This window comes from Rattus rattus, chromosome 2, assembly GCF_011064425.1.
Source record: "Rattus rattus isolate New Zealand chromosome 2, Rrattus_CSIRO_v1, whole genome shotgun sequence".
Taxonomy (NCBI): domain Eukaryota; kingdom Metazoa; phylum Chordata; class Mammalia; order Rodentia; family Muridae; genus Rattus; species Rattus rattus.
Window position 1 is genome coordinate 228,265,644 of NC_046155.1, and position 20,341 is coordinate 228,285,984.

The window sequence follows — 20,341 nt, forward strand, 5'->3', positions numbered from 1 at the left end:
TATATTACAAGTGGAGATTTAATTTAATATCTTCAGCAGTAAAATTAGAGTTCAGAGTCAGGATTCTAGCCTTGGCCTTCCACAGCCTGTGAATAAATTATTCATTTATAAAGGGGGAGTTGGAGAGACTTTCTGCAATTACGTAAAATATGAAGATGCTCTAAATTTGTGCTGCTACGGCACTGCACCATTTATCTCAGGGAATCCACCAGAAGCCGATGGAACTTAATCAAAAATAAATCAAAGACAAGTCCAGACCAAATTGGAAGCGCGTCATGAATATTCGAGAACATCTGGATGTGTTTGCGGGTGTGTGTGTGTGTGTGTGTGTGTGTGTGTGTGTGTGTGTGTGTGTGTGTTATTTTTCTAATGTGCACGGTGCTCTCTCAACAAAGATGCCCAGAGGACGACGGATTTCCATCTGTGATTTCAAAGGGTGTGCCTATTTGTGTTTGCCCTTTCTCCTTGGTCCTGGACTTCTCTTCTCTAAGCTATTCCTTTGATCTCTTTGGCCTGTCAGAATCCGCTTCTCTGCTTTAACTGAGTGTTTGCTTGGAGGCAGGCACTTAACTCAGGGAGATCGAGCCTCTCTCTTTATAAGGGAGAATTGTAACTTAAGGGAAATTTTACTAGTTAATGTTTTTTGATGAATCCTCACATGTCAGTGATGTTATAATTATCCAGTGATACACCCTGCGTCGTTGCTGAGACTGCTCTGCGCGTCTCAACCTCAGGGTGTTTTATTTGCGGCGACGAACTGGAGTGAAGGAGGCCGTGGTAATAGCCGCGCTGATAATTACCGAAGTGACATTTTAAAAAGCACGTGAGGCCTGATAAGGCTTCCATGCCTCTTACCTTATTGAGTTCTTCTAATGACCTGTGGGGTGGGTCTGAACAGTTGTATGTAATCCGCAGGACAGAGGCAAAAGCCAGTGATCCAGAAGGGGAGATGATCTAACCCTATGGGCATGGCCCAATCCACTATGCTCCGCAGCCTGGACCTTTGGTGAATATCCTTCACTGACAGTGTGTGTGTAGGGGGGACTTACAGGGATCAGTTCTTTCCTCCCATGCTGGTTCCAGGGACTGACTCCTGTTGTTAGGCTTAGTAACTCCTTACCCGCTCAGCTGTCTTTCTAGATCTTCTTTCTCCTCCTCTTCTTCTCCTTCTCCTCCTTCCTCTTCCTCTTCTTCTCCTTCTCCTCCCCCTCTTTCTCCCTCTTCCTCCTCCTTCTCCTTATATGGGCTAGCTATGTTCTCAGCCCAGACTGGCCTTGATTTGGTTATCCTACTTTGGTGTCCTGAGCAGTTAGGGTTTCTATTGCTGTAATGAAACACCATGACCAAAAAGCAACTTGGGAAAGGGCATTACAGTTCATCATCATCATAGGAATTCAGGGCAAGAACTCAAAAAATGGCAAGAACTGAAGGTAGGAGCTGATGCAGAGACCATGGAGGGATGCTCCTTAGTGGCTTGCTCCCCCTAGGTTGCTCAACCTGCTTTCTGTAGGACTTAGATCACTGGCTCAGGGATGGCCCCACCCACAGTGGGCTGGGCCTTCCTCCATCAATCCTGAATTAAGGAAACGCCCTACAGCTGGATCTTATGGAGGTCTCTTCTCAATCAAGTTACCTCCTTTCAGACAACTCTAGCTTGTGTCAGGTTGATGCACCACTCACCAGGATACCTGCACTGTCACTGTGTTTGGTTTGTAATCTTTGTATTCTTTTAGAACGCAACAGAAAAGACTTCAGGAAAATTCCCATTTGACAAGTTGAATTAAGATAAAGATATTTTAGTTTTTACCTGTAGCTGTTTTTATTTTTAAAATGATTTTCTTCTATTTTTCCATTTGTTTGTTCCCTCCCTCCCTCCCCTTCAGAGAGAGAGAGGGGGAGGGGGGGAAGAGGGAGAGGGAGAAAGCACTCATGCAGGCAAGCGTACATGCATGTGGAACTTAAAGGATAACTTGCAAGGAGTTGATTCTCTTTCCAACATGGGTCCAGAGATTGAACTCAGGTTGTCAGACTTGGTGGCAAGCCACCATTACCGGCTGAGCCATATTGCTGGCCCTATAAACTTTTTTCTTTTTCTTTTTTTTTTTTTTAAATTTATTTATTCTTTTATGAGTACACCATTGCTGTCTTCAGACACAGCAGAAGAGGGCATCAGATCCCATTACAGATGGTTGTGAGCCACCATGTGGTTGCTGGGACTTGAACTCAGGACCTCTGGAAGAGCAGTCAGTGCTCTTAACCGCTGAGCCATTTCTCCAGCCCCAACTTTTTTCTTTTTAAACAAAGTGTTTTAATAAGGCAACCTGATTTTAGAGAGTCCCATAATATTATTTTAGATTTATTTATTTTATGTATATGAGCGCTCTATCCATATGTATGCCTGCATGCCAGAAGAGGACATGAGACCTCATTACAGATGGTCGTGAGCCACCATGTGGTTGCTGCGAATTGAACTCAGGACCTCTGGGAGAGCAGACAGTGCTCTAACCACTGAGCCATCTCTCCAGCCCTCAAGTCCCATAATATTTTAACTAAAAAATTATGTATATTAATCAACAGGCAAAGTAACATTTTTTTAATGGTATCTTAAAAATGCTTTGGCCCCCATCCCCCACCCCCAAGCGTGACGTGTTTTACTCAGGAGTAAGTGTTGGGAAACGGTAACGAGAGAAAAGGAAACCAAGTGCTTTGTGGAGTTCTGGTGTGTTTTCGTAATTTGGTACCACAAAGAACTTGCTGTTAGGGTAGGAAGCACAGCCATGTGTCAGGCAGGTCATGTTACAGAGGGACTAGACACTCACAGATAGAGATCGGGTTAGTCACACTCGTCCTGGTGACAGGGATCTGTGTCCAGCAGACTTCAGCCTCCAGTCCTCACCTGTTCTCACGGAGATGGGTTGAAAGCCTAGGTTGGCAGGACGGAAGTGAAAGTCACAGTGTCAGTGAAAGGGACGGTCTGCTTGGAGTGGCCTGGGAGAGCAAGGCCCCTGCCTACGGCTGGGGACTCTGCAGTGCACTGGCTTTAAGGATAGGGACAGCTTGTATCACTGCCCAGCTCATGCCGTGCAGTAAACAGGACCTACTAATGGGACAGCTAAACTGAATGCTGTGATGTGTGACTAGATCTCAAAACACAGTGGCAGAGCATTAATGCCAGCCATCATAATAATTAAGGTTTTGTATGTAGACGTTCACCTCTGTTTAGATATAGGTATCTTTGTATTAAAGGCTGTGGCTGATCGACTGATGGATTGATCAGTTGACTGATTGAGAGCGCCTCACCGTATAGCCCCAGGCAGTCTTGGACTCTGTGCATAAATAGCTCAGGCTGTAGATTCTGGATCGTCCTCCTCAGGTTCTCATTTGCTGGGATTACAGGCCCGCACTTCACAGTGTGGCTCTGTTCCTGCCCTCTACTCCATAGATATCTGCCACGTAAAAACGCCACGCACCGCCTGCCGGACTTCCACAGGTACAACCCATAAAATTCACTTCCTAAAACATAGGTCAGTGGTCTGCGGTATTTTCGTAAGATCGTACAACCTTTTTTTGCTAATTCCCAAACTTGAAACCTTGAGTTTGGTTTCTTGCCTTTCAATGGGGATCATACACTGTGTATATTGTCTACAAGCCTTGGCGTGAGACTATGTGACCAGTAAGTGTTTGTTGAATGAATGAATCTCAGTGGTTGAGATAGCATTTGAGAGCTATTTAGATTTTGCCATCAACAAATGAAGTTTTCTATTATCCTGTTGTCAAAAAAAAAAAAAAAAAAAAAAGAAAGAAAAAAAAAAAAAAAAAAAAAGATGTAGGAAAAACTAATTTTAAAAGCCAAGAGATTTTAGAATCAATGATTCCAAGAACGAAGTGTCTGTATTACCGCTGAACCTCTGTCGAATAAAAATGTGAAGTACGTTGAGGTTCACACGTCTAATTAGAGGAGGAAGGGCTCCCAATTAAAGTATATTAGGTAATAAAAAGCTCTTTCATGCTGTAAGGGTCGCTTCTATAATCCTATTTTTTTTAATGCGGTTCTAAGAGATAGGCTGTTGTCTTATAATAGATATCAAAGTGTGTAAGTCCAGAATTCAGTGAGAACAAAACCTGTAAAAACTAAAATATAGGAGAATAATTCACCACAGCCCCGTACCCATTTTTGATGCTCTACCTATGTGCCTTCTTCCTGTTAGTTTTTGGCCCGGCGAGCGGGGCATACAGGAGATGGAGCCCAGGATTTGGTGCGTGCTAGGCGGGCAAGCATTCTGTCCGATGGTGAGCTCGCCAGGAACAGCGGTCTAAGCTTTTTGTGTAGCACAGCTGAGTGTGTGACTGTAAAGTGACAGAGATGATAACGTAATCCTGTGCTGGAAGCTGCAAGGATTGAGAAATCGCCTGTAGCTCTTCCTGACCAAGGAGAGACCGGGCTCTGCTCATAAACACACTTTCAATCCCTGTATACACCACCTACAGGGTCTCTTCTTCCTGTTTGCTCTCTGACCGCAGGGACACCTCCTGGGGTGCGTGTGCGCATGCGCACTACGTGAGCTAAGCGCAGACGCTGGTACTAGAGGGACTATTCTAAAGAGGAGAGGAGGAGGAAGATAGGGAAGCAGAGAATAGAGGAATGAGGCTCCTTTGGTCTCCCCACTCTTAGCGCCCCCATCCCCGTCCCATGATGATAATGGGTTGCGCTGGCTGGCCAGAGCTGAGAGGTTCTGCTCTACTTCTGGGGGGGGGGGTGTCTACGCCATGTGGGAGCAGCCTGGTTGGGAGAGCCGCTCAGGAGGCGCTGCCTACTGATAGGCACTCTTTCTCAGCCCAGTTCTCGCTTGCTCTTGCCAACAACTCTTCATCCTCACCCCATCCAAGTTCATTCGTTCACCTCACCACCTGCTTCTCCCCACACCGAGTCTTCTGCCTTCTCTTCCAGGAGTCAAGTGCAAACAGTCCCCAGTCCTGGCTCCAGCTGCCCGGCCGGCGCCGGCGTCACCCACCCTGGAAGCTCGTGTGTTTTTTTGCTTTTCACACAGGTCCCTTACTCCATCTCACCATAGAAACGTGTTCTGCTTGGTGGCCAAGTTCCCTACCCAGCATAGCTGGGGACAAACTTGGTCTTGTGGTTTAGCCTGGCATTGTGACTGCTACTTTTGCTAACTTTGCTCAATGTGTAAAAAGAAAAGAAAGAAAGAAAAAAGAAAGCAGACATCAACAATATACTCTTTGTATTCCCATCTCATTTTTAGCTGCAAAAAGCTTCCAGGGGACACCTTGGAGATATTTTTCTCTAGTAAAGAAAGGACTTAGGATCAGATCCTTTGATGGACAAGGGACAGGGTCCAAAAGGGTTGGGGACTGTAGGTTACTCCAAGTGGCCATTTCTTTCATTTCTGGGTGCGTGTCACCTGGCTTGCTGCAAAGAGGTGGAAGTGTTGGGGTTGGGGATTTAGCTCAGTGGTAGGCGCTTGCCTAGCAAGCACAAGGCCCTTGGTTTGGTCCCCAGCTCCGGGAAAAAAAAAAAAAAAAAAAAAAAAAAAAAAAAAAAAAGAGGTGGAAGTGTTGAACACCGCCGTCCTTTTCTCCCACTTGTCTGTTCAACACTGTGCTTGCTACTCTGGTTGTTAGTTTTGGCCGGACGAGCTTCAGAGAGCACTCCTGAAAGACTTTATTAACCAGACCCAGTGTGAACCATCCTGATAGGAGGAAAACCTGCTTCTGAGCTTCGAGAGATAAGAGAGGAGTTATCTGGCATTTGCTGAGTGCTGTTGTAATTCTCACATTATGTTAAACGGTGCTGCCTTTCGCATACAGATTCCGGATGCTCCTGCTTAGCCTGACTGAGGACAGGATGCTACTTTTACTTTCTAGGACTTGATGGGTATAGAGAGAGATGGCTTAGATAGCCAGGCCAGTAAGGAAGAGAGTGGCAGGGCAGGCCTCTGAGCTCAGGAATGTTCTGGAGAGGACCAGCAGGTTTAGAAGGCATTGACCAGAGCGGGGATGGAAAGTGGAGTGAATTTTTTTTTTTTTTTTTTGGTTGAGTTTTATCTATTCTCCATCCACTCCTATCCCCCCATAGAGACAAAATCCAGGGCTTCTGGTGAGATAGACAAGCACCATGCCACTAAGATGGTCTCTAACCTCATCGCTTCCATTTCTTTCATTCATTCATTCATTCATTCATTCATTCACTTATTCACTAATTGATTGATTGATTTGTCCCAGACAGGGTTCTTTTTTTTTTTTCTTATTTATTTATTTTTTTTTTTTTATTAACTTGAGTATTTCTTATTTACATTTTGAGTGTTATTCCCTTTCCCGGTTTACGGGCCAACATCCCCCTAACCCCTCCCCCTCCCCTTCTTTATGGGTGTTCCCCTCCCCATCCTCCCCCCATTGCCGCTCTCCCCCCAACAATCTAGTTCACTGGGGGTTCAGTCTTAGCAGGACCCAGGGCTTCCCCTTCCACTGGTGCTCTTACTAGGATATTCATTGCTACCTATGAGGTCAGAGTCCAGGGTCAGTCCATGTATAGTATTTAGGTAGTGGCTTAGTCCCTGGAAGCTCTGGTTGCTTGGCGTTGTTGTACATATGGGGTCTCGAGCCCCTTCAAGCTTTCCAGTTCTCTAGACAGGGTTTCTTAGTGTAACCAGCCCTGGCTGTCCTGGACTCGCTTTGTAGACCAGGCTGGCCTCAAACTCACAAGAGATGCCCCTGCCTCTGCCCCCAATGCTGGGATTAAAGGTGTGCACCACCAAACAAATGGGTAACATCTCCATTTTAAAGTGCGTCCTTCACGTTGCTGTACACGCATCACCATCATCCACCTTCAGAATACTTTTCCTTTCCCTTTCAGAACTGAAGCCGTTTCCTCCTGCCCAGCGACATCCCCTTGCACCCGATTCCCAGTCCTGACAACCTCCATTAGACTTCCTCGCTCAGACTTCTATTACTGTAGACCCCACATCCAAGTGAGATTTACCCCCCCCACCCCCGCCTCAGCTTATTTCGCTTAGGATAGCGTCTTCTGTGTTCATTCATATTGGATTATCTGTCACAAGTTTCGTCTTCAAATGCTATTTTATTTTTAGGGGGCTGAAGAGATAGCTCAGTGGTTGAGAGTGCACGCAAGTTGGGTTCCCAGCAGCCTGATCGCATAGAATTAGATTGCATGCCATTTTGAGGAACTTTGTCTGCCCAGGAGCTTTTCTCTGGTGTCTCTTTATTTTGAATCTTGCCAGAGGAGCCGCCAGATTGGACTCCCTCTTCTGGACTCTGATAGCATCTGCACATACCACTCCCCAAGCACCCACAAACACTGAAAATTAGTATCATTTGTGTTTTTATGTCTGTGGGCATACGTAGGTGAGTCAGAGGACAACTCCGTACAGTCTGTTCTCTTCGTCCACCATGATGACTCAGTTGTCAAGGCTCATGTGAGAAGTGCTTTTCCCCTCGGAGCCATCTAACCAGCCCACAATCCTCTCTTTAGGGACTAATAATATTGAATAATTCTATTGTGTTCATACCCTATGTTTACCCATTCATTTCTTGACATTTGGCCCTGATGGGATGTATACATCCGAGTTCTTGCATCCTTTTCTTTGGGGGAACATATCCAGAATGGCTGCTTTTCATTACATTATATCTTTGTACTCTTCAGAGGTGGACTGTTAGATCGTATACAATTAGATCGCTCTCCATTTTGAGGAACATCTGTTGAGGAACTTTTCTCCGGTGTCTCTTATTTTGAATCTTGCCAGTGGGATACAAACCTTCCCATTTCTCTCCATCGCCAACAACACTTACTTCCTGCTTCTTTTGTAAATAGTATCATGGTAACAGGCATGGTGGCACCACATCCTCTTTTGGATTTGCATTTTGCCAAGGATCAAGATCTTTGGGTGTTGTGTGTCATCTCCACCTCCCCTCCCCTCAATCTATCTCCTTTGGAAAAGTATCTATCCATGCCTGTGTTCTTGTGTTTTTCCCCTTTGGGAAGTGGGTTGGTTCTTTTTGTTGTTGAGTTGTGGGCGTTCTTTATATATTCTGGATATTAATCCTGCATCATCAGTTCTGCGATTTGCATGTATTTTGAAGGTTGTCATTCCCTGTCCTTCGAGGTGTAAGGGTCCATGATTCGCAGAAGAATGGTACCCTGGACTCAAATAGTATGTAAAAGCAAAGAGTGTTTTATTCTGCAGAAGTCTGGGATGCTGGGTTCTCCCATTCCAAGATGGGGACTCCAAAGTAAGCTCTCAGGCCCGATTTAAAACACATTAGGCGAATTCTGGGGAGGGGTAGGTGACCTCTGGGCTTTATCTCTAGGGACATTCCGGAACCATTGCTGAGGGAGTCTGGAAACTGCTGCTGACCCATTGTCCTTGCTTGTCTCAGACCGTGTGGCAGGGCAGCATCTGAGGCCTGGACTTGCCTGGACTTGCCCAGTTCTTGGAAACAGATTTAGGCCTAGTCTCCTGAACTGCCAATTTGAAGCCTGTCCTGGAGTCAGCCTGTCTCATTCATTAGAGGCGCAAAACTTTATGATTCCGATAAAGTCCAACTAATCTGGTTTTTTTTTTTTTCCCCTTGCCTGAGATTTTTGGTGTCAAACCTCAAAAACCATGGCCACATCTGATGTTATTTCCGTCTCTGCGCTGTCTTTAAGAGCTTGCCACTTTAAGCTCTTAGTTAGGCCTTGTCCAACCTAAGCATTGGGTGCGAGGTTCTCTCTCAGGTGTCGTTATCTAGATATTTTTAAAAATTCGTGTCTGTGCGTGCGTGTGTAGGTGCATGAGTGCGTGTGCGCGTGTGCGTGTGCGGTGTGCGTGTGCATCCGTGAGTATGGAAACACGTCTGCTACAGTGTGTGTGCTGGCTAGTTTAATGTTAACTTGACACAAGCTATAGTCATCTGCCAGGAGGAACCTCAAATGAGAAAATGCCTCCACAGACGCAGGCTATAGACAAACCCAGCCTACAGTGAGGTATTTCTTAATTAGTGATTGATGTGGATGAACACGGTCCACTGTGGCTGGCGGTCCTGGGTTCTGTAAGAAAGCACAGTGGATAAGCCCACAGGCATCAAGGCAGTGGGCAGCACCCTTCCACGGCCTCTGCACCCGCTCCTGCCTCCAAGTTCGCGCCCAGTGTTTTTTGCACTGGCTTTCTCTGTGGACTGTGATTCAGGATACATAAGCCAGGGAAACCCTTTTCCTCGCCAAGTTGGCTTTTCGTCATGGATTTTCATCACGGCAGTAGAAAAGCAAGATCATGTACCTGTATGGGGATCGGATGACAACCTGGGATGTGAGTCTCCTTGCCTTCCACCTCATTTGAGAGAAAACCTCCTATATCCCACCCTGTGTGCCAAATTAACTGGCCCGGGAGCTTTTGGGGGGATCTTCCCATTTCCTGTCCCCCCACCAGAGCCCTTGGATCACAGATGCTCACTGCCCTATGAGCTTTAGGTGAGTCCTGAGAATTTGAACCCAGGCCCTTATATCACATGGCAAGCACTTTCCATCTCCCCAGCCCAAATGCTTTGTTTTGAAGACTCCCTTCCTCCCGCCTCCCGTAGATCCATTGATCATGCCTGTCTCATTACTGTGCTGCTCTAATACCACTTTCTCTCCCGGCCCTCGCTGGTTCCTCCAGGAGAAGAGAAGCGTTTGTTTCTGACCGTCCGTGGTATTGTTATTTGTACATATAGTGTACTGTCTGCTCTTCTGTCTTGTACATTGCTGTGTACTATTTATTTTCTTTTCACATTATAAACCCCGGCATGGCTGTGCTAAGGTCGCAGCTGTGTGTTTTCGGATCACATGTCCCGGTCCCCTGTGTTGAAAGTGGGCTCGTCCTTTTCAGCCACTCAGCATCCGTCTACCGGATGCCCAGTTATGGAGGATAGGAACCAGAGGTATTCTGCAGGTAGAAATACTGAGCTTAGGACTTTTATGACAGAATATTGAAGGTCAGTTTTGCTCTCTTTAAAGTGGGATGCTGACAAGATGTTGCCGTTATGACTGAAGAGAGAGGAGAGAGCTATTTTGACACTGACGGGCTCTATAAGGGTTTTTAAACCAAGCGACTTTAACATTGTCCTTAAAAGACTGCATTCGTATTTAAAGCCAAGCGGCAGAAGATTTCCTTGTGTCTGTAATAAAGTTGAACTGCTGGAGGCAGTCATGTGGCATGTGTCAAATGACAGCCTGGTCACTGCAGGTTGCTTTTCTCACGTACCGCAAGGGAACACTGTTTCCTTGACACACGGACACATGCTACACTGCCTGTGGGAGTCTATTCGCTGTGTGTGGGTCAACCAGCAGCTGTAAACACACTTAGGACAGAGGACCTCAGGACAGTGAATTTTTGAATGTGTCTTGGGAGCAGTCCTTGGAACGGCCCACTGTAAGAAGCCGTTGAAGTACTCAAGTACACGTTTGTTTGTAAGCAGAAAAAGGTTGTGGAAGCCATACCCACATTTTAACAACTCCCAGCCCAAATCATGACAGAGGACGGATAATCTGGAGCAGATGTCCTTAAAGCTGTCAGAATGGGGCCTCTTGATGCAAGGGTCATCTCCCTTCCTATAAAACCGAGGAGCCGTAATTACCGACATTACATTTTTGTCTATAGGGTAGCCTTAATTATAAGGTTGCACTTAGAGTCACAACCCACATTACATGAAGCTGCATTTTATAAGGTGGCAAGCAACCACAGGGCTTCAGAAGTTTGCTGCCTAAGATGGGTCATAAAGGAGGCCCCACTGACAAGCAGGCCCAAGCGCCACAAGTTACCCCGAGGTGCTTTGAAGCCTCTGCTCATGAATCTGTGGGCAGTCATAAGAATCGTGGAGTTCCGGGTCAGTATTATCTCATTTAACCACCTCACCCAACTGAATTGCCATTCAGTCACCAAATATCGACTGAGTGCCGACGTTACCCTGGGCACCATGAGGAACGTAATAGGAAAGTTTTTTCCTATACAAGGAGCCCAGATGGAATAGCAGGGCGCTAAATTTTTGGAATTTAACGTTACACAACCACATCTACTCAACATGAATCGAATATTTAACCTATGTCTTAGACTTTGTGGAATAAAAATAGTTCCCCTTTATCTGGGTGCAGAAGAACATTCCTTAGACCCCAGCACTTGGGAGATAAAGGCTGGCGGATTTCTGTGAGTTCAAGAACGGCCTGATCTACTTAGAGTGTTTCAGGATAGCTAAGGCTACATAGAGAAACTCTGTCCCAAACATAAAAAGAAAAGAAGGGAAGGAGGGAGGGAGGGAAGGAGGCAGGCAGGCTGGGTATGGTGGTGCATGCCTTTAATACCAGCACTTTAGAAGCACAGACAACAGGATCTCTGTGGGTTCAAAGCCAGCCTGATCTACATGGTGAGTTCCAAGACTGTATATAGAGAGACCATGTCTCAAAACAAACCAAACCAAACCAATACATTAATAATAAAAATAATGCCTTTGACCTTTTAGTAATTATCTCCTCCTCCTTCTCTTCTTCTTTTCTTGAGACAGGCTTCTCTCAATCTAGGCTGACCTCAATTCTCATTATGTGGCCAAACACTTAACCCCCTGCTTAGCTTCCTAACTTAACTCTCTAGGGCCAGGGTTCTAGGCCTGCACCTCAAAGCCTGGCACATGCTAATATCTTGAAGTAAGAATTCTTTAGGACATCATAGCTGCACTGAATGCTTCCAAGAACAAAGGAAAAGTTTCCTGAATACCGATATAAAAAGACACACAAAGCATGTGGTGTTTGACTTTGAACTGTGGCGTTTGCATTGTGGCTACTTCTGTTACTATTGAGTTTCCAGGGCAAGGATCCTCCCGCAAAACAGATGCAAGGGGTTAATTACAGGAAAATTATTAGCGTTGAAGAAAAGAAAAACCTGTATTTTTAAAGGAAGGGACTCAGTGTGTTAGAATATTGCTCTGGTTTCAATGATGAAACTTAGAGATGGGAGGGAAATGTTTTAGCCTGTGAACCCAGAAATGGTGATTTCTTATAACTCCAGTAAACATGGAGATGTTTTGTTCACTTCGTTTTATTTATTGTGAGACAGGCACTCAACATGTAGCCCAGGCTGGCCCCAAACTTGAGCTCTAATTTCAGTAGTAGAGAGACTGAGACTGGAAGTTGACAGATTTTGTGCTAGCCTGGGCTACATATTGGGACCCTATCTCAAAGGTAGGGGGGAAAAAAAGGAAGAGATAGAGGAGGAAGAAGAGGAGGGAAAAAAAACCCCTAACGATAATAGTGGTAATTATGAGGAGTGATCTTCTAAAATCTTAGCCAACACATACTTATTAAGTACCTCTCGTGTGCCCAGCACTGGTTGTGGACCTGTCCTGCATCGGTGAAGCAGGTGAAAGTGTATGTTCCCAGGAGCCATCATTCCGCTGTGTACAGTGGTAGAGTAGCACATTTGTTGAAACAAAATGTCTGATGAAAATCACTCAGGGAAGTAAGGGGTTAATTTAGTCTATTGTGGTTGGGAAGGGGTGACAGTAGGCAGTTGAGGTGGCTGCTCCTATTGCATGCAAAGCCAGGGAACAGAAGAGATGAACTCTGGCGCCAACTAGATTTACCCTTCCTGGTCAATCCAGGACGCCAATTCATGGGATGGCATTGCCCACATTAAGGTGATCTTCACTAATCTGAACAATCTCTCCACATAAGCCCAGAGACCCAAATCTCCATTGATTCTAAATCCCATCAAGTTGACAATCAGTATTAACCAGTGCAAGAACGGAAGCATCTCTGTAAGGCTCTACCAAGCACAGCGGCAGGCGGGTTGTGCTCAGCGGATGTAACAACACTGTTGCCTTGATAAAGACTAAATTGGATGAGGTGGTGATGGTCTTCCCAGCTCGGCTTTGAACTCGGCTCTACCGGTGCTCCCTCCTCAGACGCCCACATTTCTGGAACGACAGACATATCTCGCTGTGCCCAGCTTGGAAACGGTTCTCTTGCTTCTCCAAAAATTTATTCATTTTTAAGTGGGTGTGTGTCCGCGCATGGGGGCGCTCGTACATGAGCGAGCACAAGCGTATACTGAGTGTATGTACATGTACAACATGTGTGCACCAGCCTGCAGATGTCAGAGAAATGTTATCCGGTCCCCTAGAACTAGAATTACATGTCATTGTAAGCTGGGAGCCAAACTTGGGTCAGTGGAAGAACACTTAGTACTTTTAAATGCCGTCATCTCTCCAGCCCCATGTTTTCTTACTTTTCTGATGATAGATATGTAAGGCTTCCAGTGGCAAATGAATGTAGAATTCTTGAGTTAGTGCTACTACTCCTGTGTGTTTGGCAGCTGAAGAATTGAGGTATTGGTTTTAGTCAATATCAGTCACGTGTGTCTAGGTAGTCTAGATTATTCTTAACCTTCCTAAGGTTGCGACCCTAATGCAGTCCCTCGTGTTGTGTTGACCCCCAACCATAAAATTATTTTCGTTGCTACTTCATAACTATAATTTTGCTACTGTTACGAATCATCATGTAAATGTCGGTATTTTTTTGATGGTCTTGGGCGACCTCGTGAATGGGTTTTTCAATACTCTGAAGGACCCTGGGTACTTGTTCTTCTATGTCTTCCCTTCTCTCTGTTAAGTGGTAAGCACTAGGGACGAGCCTGACATTTTCTGACACTTGCTCGACACAGGTGTTTCTCCACAGAGTCCCCAACATTTTGTCACATTGCACGAGGTTGAAAACAAGACCGGTATAGCAAAACTTGAAGGAGTTTTTATCAATGAAACGCCACACAAAACCGTTCCCCTAAAACAGCTGAGTTCAAGGTGAGTTATAACTCAGCTTTGAGTAGGAACTTCGTGTGATCCAAGAGCTGTCTGAGACACGAGACAGTAAGAGATAAATCCAGAAGGATTTGGCAGCATGCTAGCACTTGCCCCTGCAGACTCCAAGACATGAAACAAATGATGGGAATCTTCAGAGAGCCAGCAGGACAGAGGTCCCTGAGCCAGCAGGTGGCTGTATTAAAGGGGAAGCCAGGTAGAATGTGGGCAGCTGTCAGTAGTTCTGTCATTGGACAAATGTCACTCTGACCGGGGGTGGGGTGGGGGGCTACCCTCAAACCCCTTAGCCAGAGGCAATTCATTAAACCTCCCCACTAATTCGTAGGATTCCCTTTAGCAAAAAGAAGCGCTTTGAAAGAGGGAATTAGGGACCAACCCTCATTAATTAAAAATAAACCCTTGATTTTTTTTTTCCTGAAGCCAGAAAAGCTTTTGCATAATTATGGTTTGGTAGTGATACCATACCATACGTGATACCGCATCTTAACCCACACCCGCAGAGACACTTGGACAGCCAGGCTATAGGGAAGCTGCTTTTGTTCTTATGTGAGCCACTCCTGAAGACCGTTGAGCATGTCCTGGGATGGCCCCAAGTGTTGTGATTCACTGCTTATGTGTAAGTGACATCCATAGTCGCTTCCCTCATTTCCCCTGGAATTGCTTGCTTTCAGAAGATTGCATGAAACACAGCAAGCTCTTCATGGTTTCCCTCCAAGCTTGACATGGAGTGCAACTTCACGAGTTTTTTTTTTTGGGGGGGGGAAAAAGGTGGGGGAGGTGAAAAATATTCTCTATAACCTTTTCAGCACCACCCCACAATCGTGACACTTTCTGATGTTCTCTCTCTCAGTGGACAAATAACGAATTCACAGTGCACTGCAGGAGACACTTGTAAGTTCTGCTCAACTGGTGGATTTTAAAAATAGCTCTCGGATTTTGCAGCATGGGGCGCCATGTGTGAGATCTGGGATGACATATGTGCTACATGTCGCAAAGCCCTTCACAAGTGTCACCCAATTAACTGCATGCCCTCTGACAGGTGGTGGGCCCCTCTGTGGCTTGCAGAAAGGGAGCTCCTGCTTGCCTTTCACTGGCTCAGGACAGTGTCTCTGTTGGGGAAGGGGGTTGTCTGAAGAGAGAAGGGCACCACTGCCAAAAATTCTTTTGGGTCTTAAGTAATTATGAAGTGAGTTTCAACACCTCGCTTTACAACTTCTAGCTTTTGCCAGACAGAACCAGTATTTGTTTGTTCATTTTGTGGTGGTGGTGGTGGTGGTGGTGGTGGTAGGACCCAGGGCTTTACTCTGGCTAGGCAAGTGCTTTGCTTCTGAATGACCAAACTCCCTAAGTCAGTCATTGCAAACACAAAGGGGAGAGAGGCACTTGGGAGATCGACCCACCCTTTGGCCACGCCTGTTGGAGAGATCTGCTGTACACCGTCTTCAAGACAGGCTAACAGATTCGCGTACTGCTGGGAAACTGAGTCCATCCAAGTACTTAGATGGCTGCTTTTTGTTAGGCCTAGGAGCGAGTAGAACTCAGGTACTAGGCCAAGCCTGGAGGGAGCAGAATCCCTATCCTGAGAGAAGAGCGGGTTACTGCACATTGTGAGAACCAGGCCTTAGGAAAGGAACAGAACAAAAGGGTGGGTGCAGGCTAGGGAGGGGAGGAGGACAGAAAGCCCTGGAAGCTGAAGGAAGCCTTTTTGCATGAGCACCAACCACAGGGTTCAGCAGATGAACACAGCTGTGTGGACTGTGCACCCACGTATGTTAGGGACCCTCCACAGACAAGTATTGGGTAAGTACTGTGAGTGGTAGGCACGGAGGAAGGAAGACTTAGATTCTATTAGCTTGATTTGCATTACTATAACGAAACACTTGAGATAACCAGTTTATAAAGATAATAGGTTAATTAAATTAGGCTCATGATTTTGGAGGGTCTGATGTAAAATCAAAGGACACATTGCTTTGGGCCTCTGGCAACCCTCTGGCAGGGGTCTCTTGCAGAGTAATCTAGGGATCTCATGAGCCAGGAGGGAAAGGCAAACAGAGAGGGAAAGAGACAGGGTCCTACTAGCTCCGTTGAGAGCATTTCCGCTGTGAGATGATGATGTCTGTACTTTATTGCTTTTACCTTATCGTGATAAAACACTTCTCGTCAAGAATAGGGAGTTTATTTTGGCTTCTGGTTCTAGAGGAGTAAGAGTTGGTCTCGGCAGGGCAGCAGGGCAGCGAGTGGAAGGCATGGTAGCAGAAATAGGAAACAGATTACATTGTAAGCATGAAGCAGGGAGAGAGATAACCCTCCCTGGGAATGATAGCGAGCTCTGAAACCTCAAAGTGTGACAAATTTCCTCCAGCAAGGCCACATTTCTTAGATCTCGCCAAACAGTGCGACCACCTGGGGACCAAGAATTCAGAATGCCCAAGATGATGGGGGACTTTTTCTGTTTTTCATTCACACAATGTCTCCTTAGGTTCCTCCCCCTACAGATTGTGCCACATGCACCCCAGAGTGTCGAGTTCAGTTCAGGGCAGCTTCCCTGTGCTGTTAATTAAACTTCGGGACATTGAAAGTGACTGAGAGAAATGATTGAATAGAGAGTATTACTCTATTCATAGACTTCCTAGCCTACACCAGTTAAAACAAAATATTCGCCACCTCCCAGTAGCCCTAGCCCGGGGATGAAGTCTTTAAAATGTCTTGTGGAGGGTTGCTCATCCAACCTGAGACAGGCTTGATTTCTGGGCGGAGGGCCAGTGGGTGCTCTGAGGGGAGGCAGACACAAGGTGAGAATTGGTGGGGCGTCCTTGGTGGGTACTGAGGTAGCAGGTGGGGCTTATGATGTGCACAGAGCAGGTAACCCACAGGTGTTTGCTGCCAGTCTTTCTGGAGTTAGGCTAACACCTCCGTGCGGATTTCTCCTTTACACGTATTGGTTGATTGACATCGACTAAGAGTTGTTGTTTAAGAAATCAGTTCTGCGCTTTTATTGGCACTGCCCGCCTCTCTGGTGTTTTGTGAAGATCTCAGGATCAGTAGGGACAAATGGCCTGACTGTTTGTGATCCCTAGCAAAACCGTGGCACATGTGGCAGAAGGTATTTATAGAGCTGGCGCGGCTCCTGCTCTTCCTTGAGTGTGGTTTTGCTGTCGTTTTACTTTACAGCTTCAGTGTGCTGTCTCTCTCTCTCTCTCTCTCTCTCTCTCTCTTTCATGCTTTATGAATCAAATCTACAGTGCGAACACCTCATTAATACGACTTGAATTGATTTATACATTTTTAATTGATAACCACTGTGTGTAGCACACCGGCTCTTTGTACCACGATGTCTCACGTTCCCCTCCCCTTATATTTTAATAATTTTCCTTTGACCATTCACTCGACTTCTCATTCGAGCTTCTAATTTTCTTAAGGTTCTGTCAAAAAAAAAAAAATACACTTTAACCTTGAAGCTTGAATCATGACCTTCAGAAGATGTCTCTATTCTTTGCTCAGCACTGAAGTTGCCTGGTGATTCCTCCTTTCCTGTTTGCTCTACTCATAGCTTTTTTTCTCGAACGCTTTGGGTGAGATTTTTAAGGAAGTTTTTTTTTTTTTTACTTACTGCTCTGTGTGTAATTTATGGCAAAGACCTAAAGAATTCACTCCATTTCCGAAGACCAGGTTTTCTCTTTAGTACAATGGGAGTTTCCATGAGGGGTTAAAGGCACCTGTGTGGTGAGGAGAATTTAGCATAATCAAAGAAGAGCCTTCAGGTCTACTCTGTGTAACTTTTCTAACACCTGAAGTTTATGTTTTCTCAGCCTAGCTTTGTTCTTGTGGTAAAGGCTTAGTACTCTCCCAGGATCCCCTGTGTCAAATTGTATGGAATGAATGAGAAGGGTCACGTTTGAATGCTTCGATTAGCATACATTGTTTTAAGGCTCCATAGGGAAAAGTATGTCTGGCTTGGAAGTGGTTTCCTACCGCTTTAGAAGTAAATGTCTTTAAAAGCTGAGATATCAGGGGTGGAGAGGTGGGTCAGCAGTCAGGAGTACTTTCTATTGGTTGTAGAAGACCAGAGCTTGGTGACCAGGATCCGTTTAAGCTGGCTTGTAACTCTCAGATCCAGAGGATCTAACGTACTCTGCTGACCCTCGTGGACACTCACACGTGCACACACATGTGTGCACATACACATACACACACTAAAAAAACCAAAACCTTAACAATAAACCAAAAACACCAGATCTGTTCATGTTGTGGGCCAACCCTTCCCATCTTAGTTTTCTAGCTCTAACCCTACCTGTGTTGACTTCCCTTTTAGATAGACTCGAAGTGGTTAGGGACATTGCCAGGTTCCTCATGCTGTTTTCCCAGGTATGTCGATCCGTGTATCCAGGCGTCCCTGCTTTTATCTGCCCTGCTGTGGACCTAGGGAAGGGCCGTGTGTGTTCTGCCTTGACCAGCGTGTCTGAATATGGTTCCTATGTGTACTCTGCTTGGGGTTATTTGTTTACTTTACCTGAGGAAAAACATTCTCTGTCTGGGAGGGAAATACAGTCACACCAAACTGCTTACATGCAAATTTCCTGAGTATGTCATATGTGTAACAGCTTTGCGATTACCAACTTCATGCTATTCAGGCGACTGAGGTCTAACTGAGCAAAGATGAGAAAGGGCTTCTTTTTCATGCTACCACAGAGTGTGTGTGTGTGTGTGTGTGTGTGTGTGTGTGTGTGTGTGTGTGTGTGAGAGAGAGAGAGAGAGAGAGAGAGAGAGAGAGAATGCACAACTGTGATAGAAAAAAACTTGTTTCAGAATTTTAAATTATACAGTGTAATAAAAACAACACAATATGAGGTGTGCGTTCTGTTTTGAGGGGTGGATGTAAGACAGGGTTAATGCAGCCCAGGCTGGCCTCTAATTAATCTTGAGGCTGAGGATGACCTTGAACTCGTGACCCTCCTGATCCTATCTCCCAAAGGCTGAGATTGCTACCAAGCTTGTATCCTTAAATGACAAATGTTTCACAAAGAACTATAGAGAAGAAATTAGTTATCATACAACCAATGCAATACAAACAAAAAACAAAACAAAACCCTTACCACGGTTCCGTGTCCCAAATGTGTTAGGTCCTGGTTAACAATATGAGATTTTAATACAGTGCATGCAATCTTGAACCACAGGTGACATGAGAGTTCTGATATAATTTAAATAGAAAAGAATCATCTTGCTTTATGGTTGTAAAAGTAGAATATACATACTGTAGGGGAAAGAAAAATCGGAAGAACTTAAAAAGGGAATAAAAATTACATTTAAGGTCCTCACTTGCCTTTCTAACTGCTATGACCGTGGGCTTCTGATTGACATATATACTTGATCAGCCAATACTGAATACTTCTTTGTACATGCACTCCTTCAAACCTTTATTTCTGTGATTTATTTTCTTAAAAGCATAAGCCTATTTCCTACCTGAAGTAATGTCAACTCTCCTCACTCCCCTCCCCCACCGTGTGTGTGTGTGTGTGTGTGTGTGTGTGTGTGTGTGTGTGTGTGTGTGTGTGTGTGTGTGTGTGTATGCAAGTGTAGTAAGTGTAGGTAGGGCCACACATGTTTGTTGACATGTATGTCAGTGCATGCATATGGGCAGAGGTCAATATCTTTTTCAATGGCTTTTATCTTAGATTTTGAGACAGGGTCTGTCACCAAACCTGGAGTTCAGTGATTGGCTAGACTAGCTGACCATCAAGCCCCAGGGACCTTCCAACCTTCCCTTCCCCAGGGATGGTTTGACACATTGACACATGGCAGTACACAGACTCCCCAGCGAAGGCAGTCTCTATCTTTGAGGCATTTAGTCTGTTAGCTTATGTGGCATATCCCTCAGGTGGAGGAAAATGTGTCAGTTTTGTTCTGTTTCCACAGTACTGGGGCTAGAACCCTGGGCCTCACATATGCTAAACACAGATTCTTGCACTGAGCTATACCACCAGGCCCAGAGAGAGGGGGTGGGTGGCATGGGGATTGGTGAGGGGGAAACAGAGACACAGAGACACAGAGAAAGACTTCCTCTAGATAATGGAGAGAAGTGGGCTTTCAGACTAGAACTTCTCTCACTGGTGAGCGGTGATGTCCTGGCTTCGGTGTTGTTAGTACCCATAGTCATTAGTGCTCCGTAAACACCTGTCACTGCAATAGCTACTTTTTCCAACTACTTGACTGTCTTGTTATATTCTCTCTCTGTCTCTCCCTCTCTCTCTCCCTCTCCCCTTTGTGATAAATACCCTGACCCAAGCAACTTCAGGGAGAGAGGGTTTATTTTGGTTGACACGCCCAGAGAGCAGAGCCACAAGGCCATCCCATCAGACATCAGCAGTCTGGAAGCAGAGAGCAAACAGGAAGTGGGGCCAGGCTATAAAACCTGGAAGCCTGGCTCCAGTGACATACTTCCTCTAGTGAGCCTCTGTCTCTACAGTGTTCCATCACCTCCCCAAAC

At 45.6% G+C, this 20,341-nt stretch overlaps 1 protein-coding gene and 1 non-coding gene across 2 annotated transcripts in view; both read left to right on the forward strand.

Annotated features, from left to right (window-relative positions):
• The window catches only part of Sash1 (SAM and SH3 domain containing 1), a 165,470-nt gene that overhangs the window by 48,621 nt on the left and 96,508 nt on the right, over positions 1 to 20,341 (forward strand). The window lies entirely within an intron of this gene.
• LOC116894968 lies at positions 16,368 to 16,499 on the forward strand. The gene has a single exon (XR_004387160.1). It is a non-coding gene; the product is annotated as a small nucleolar RNA SNORA36 family (small nucleolar RNA).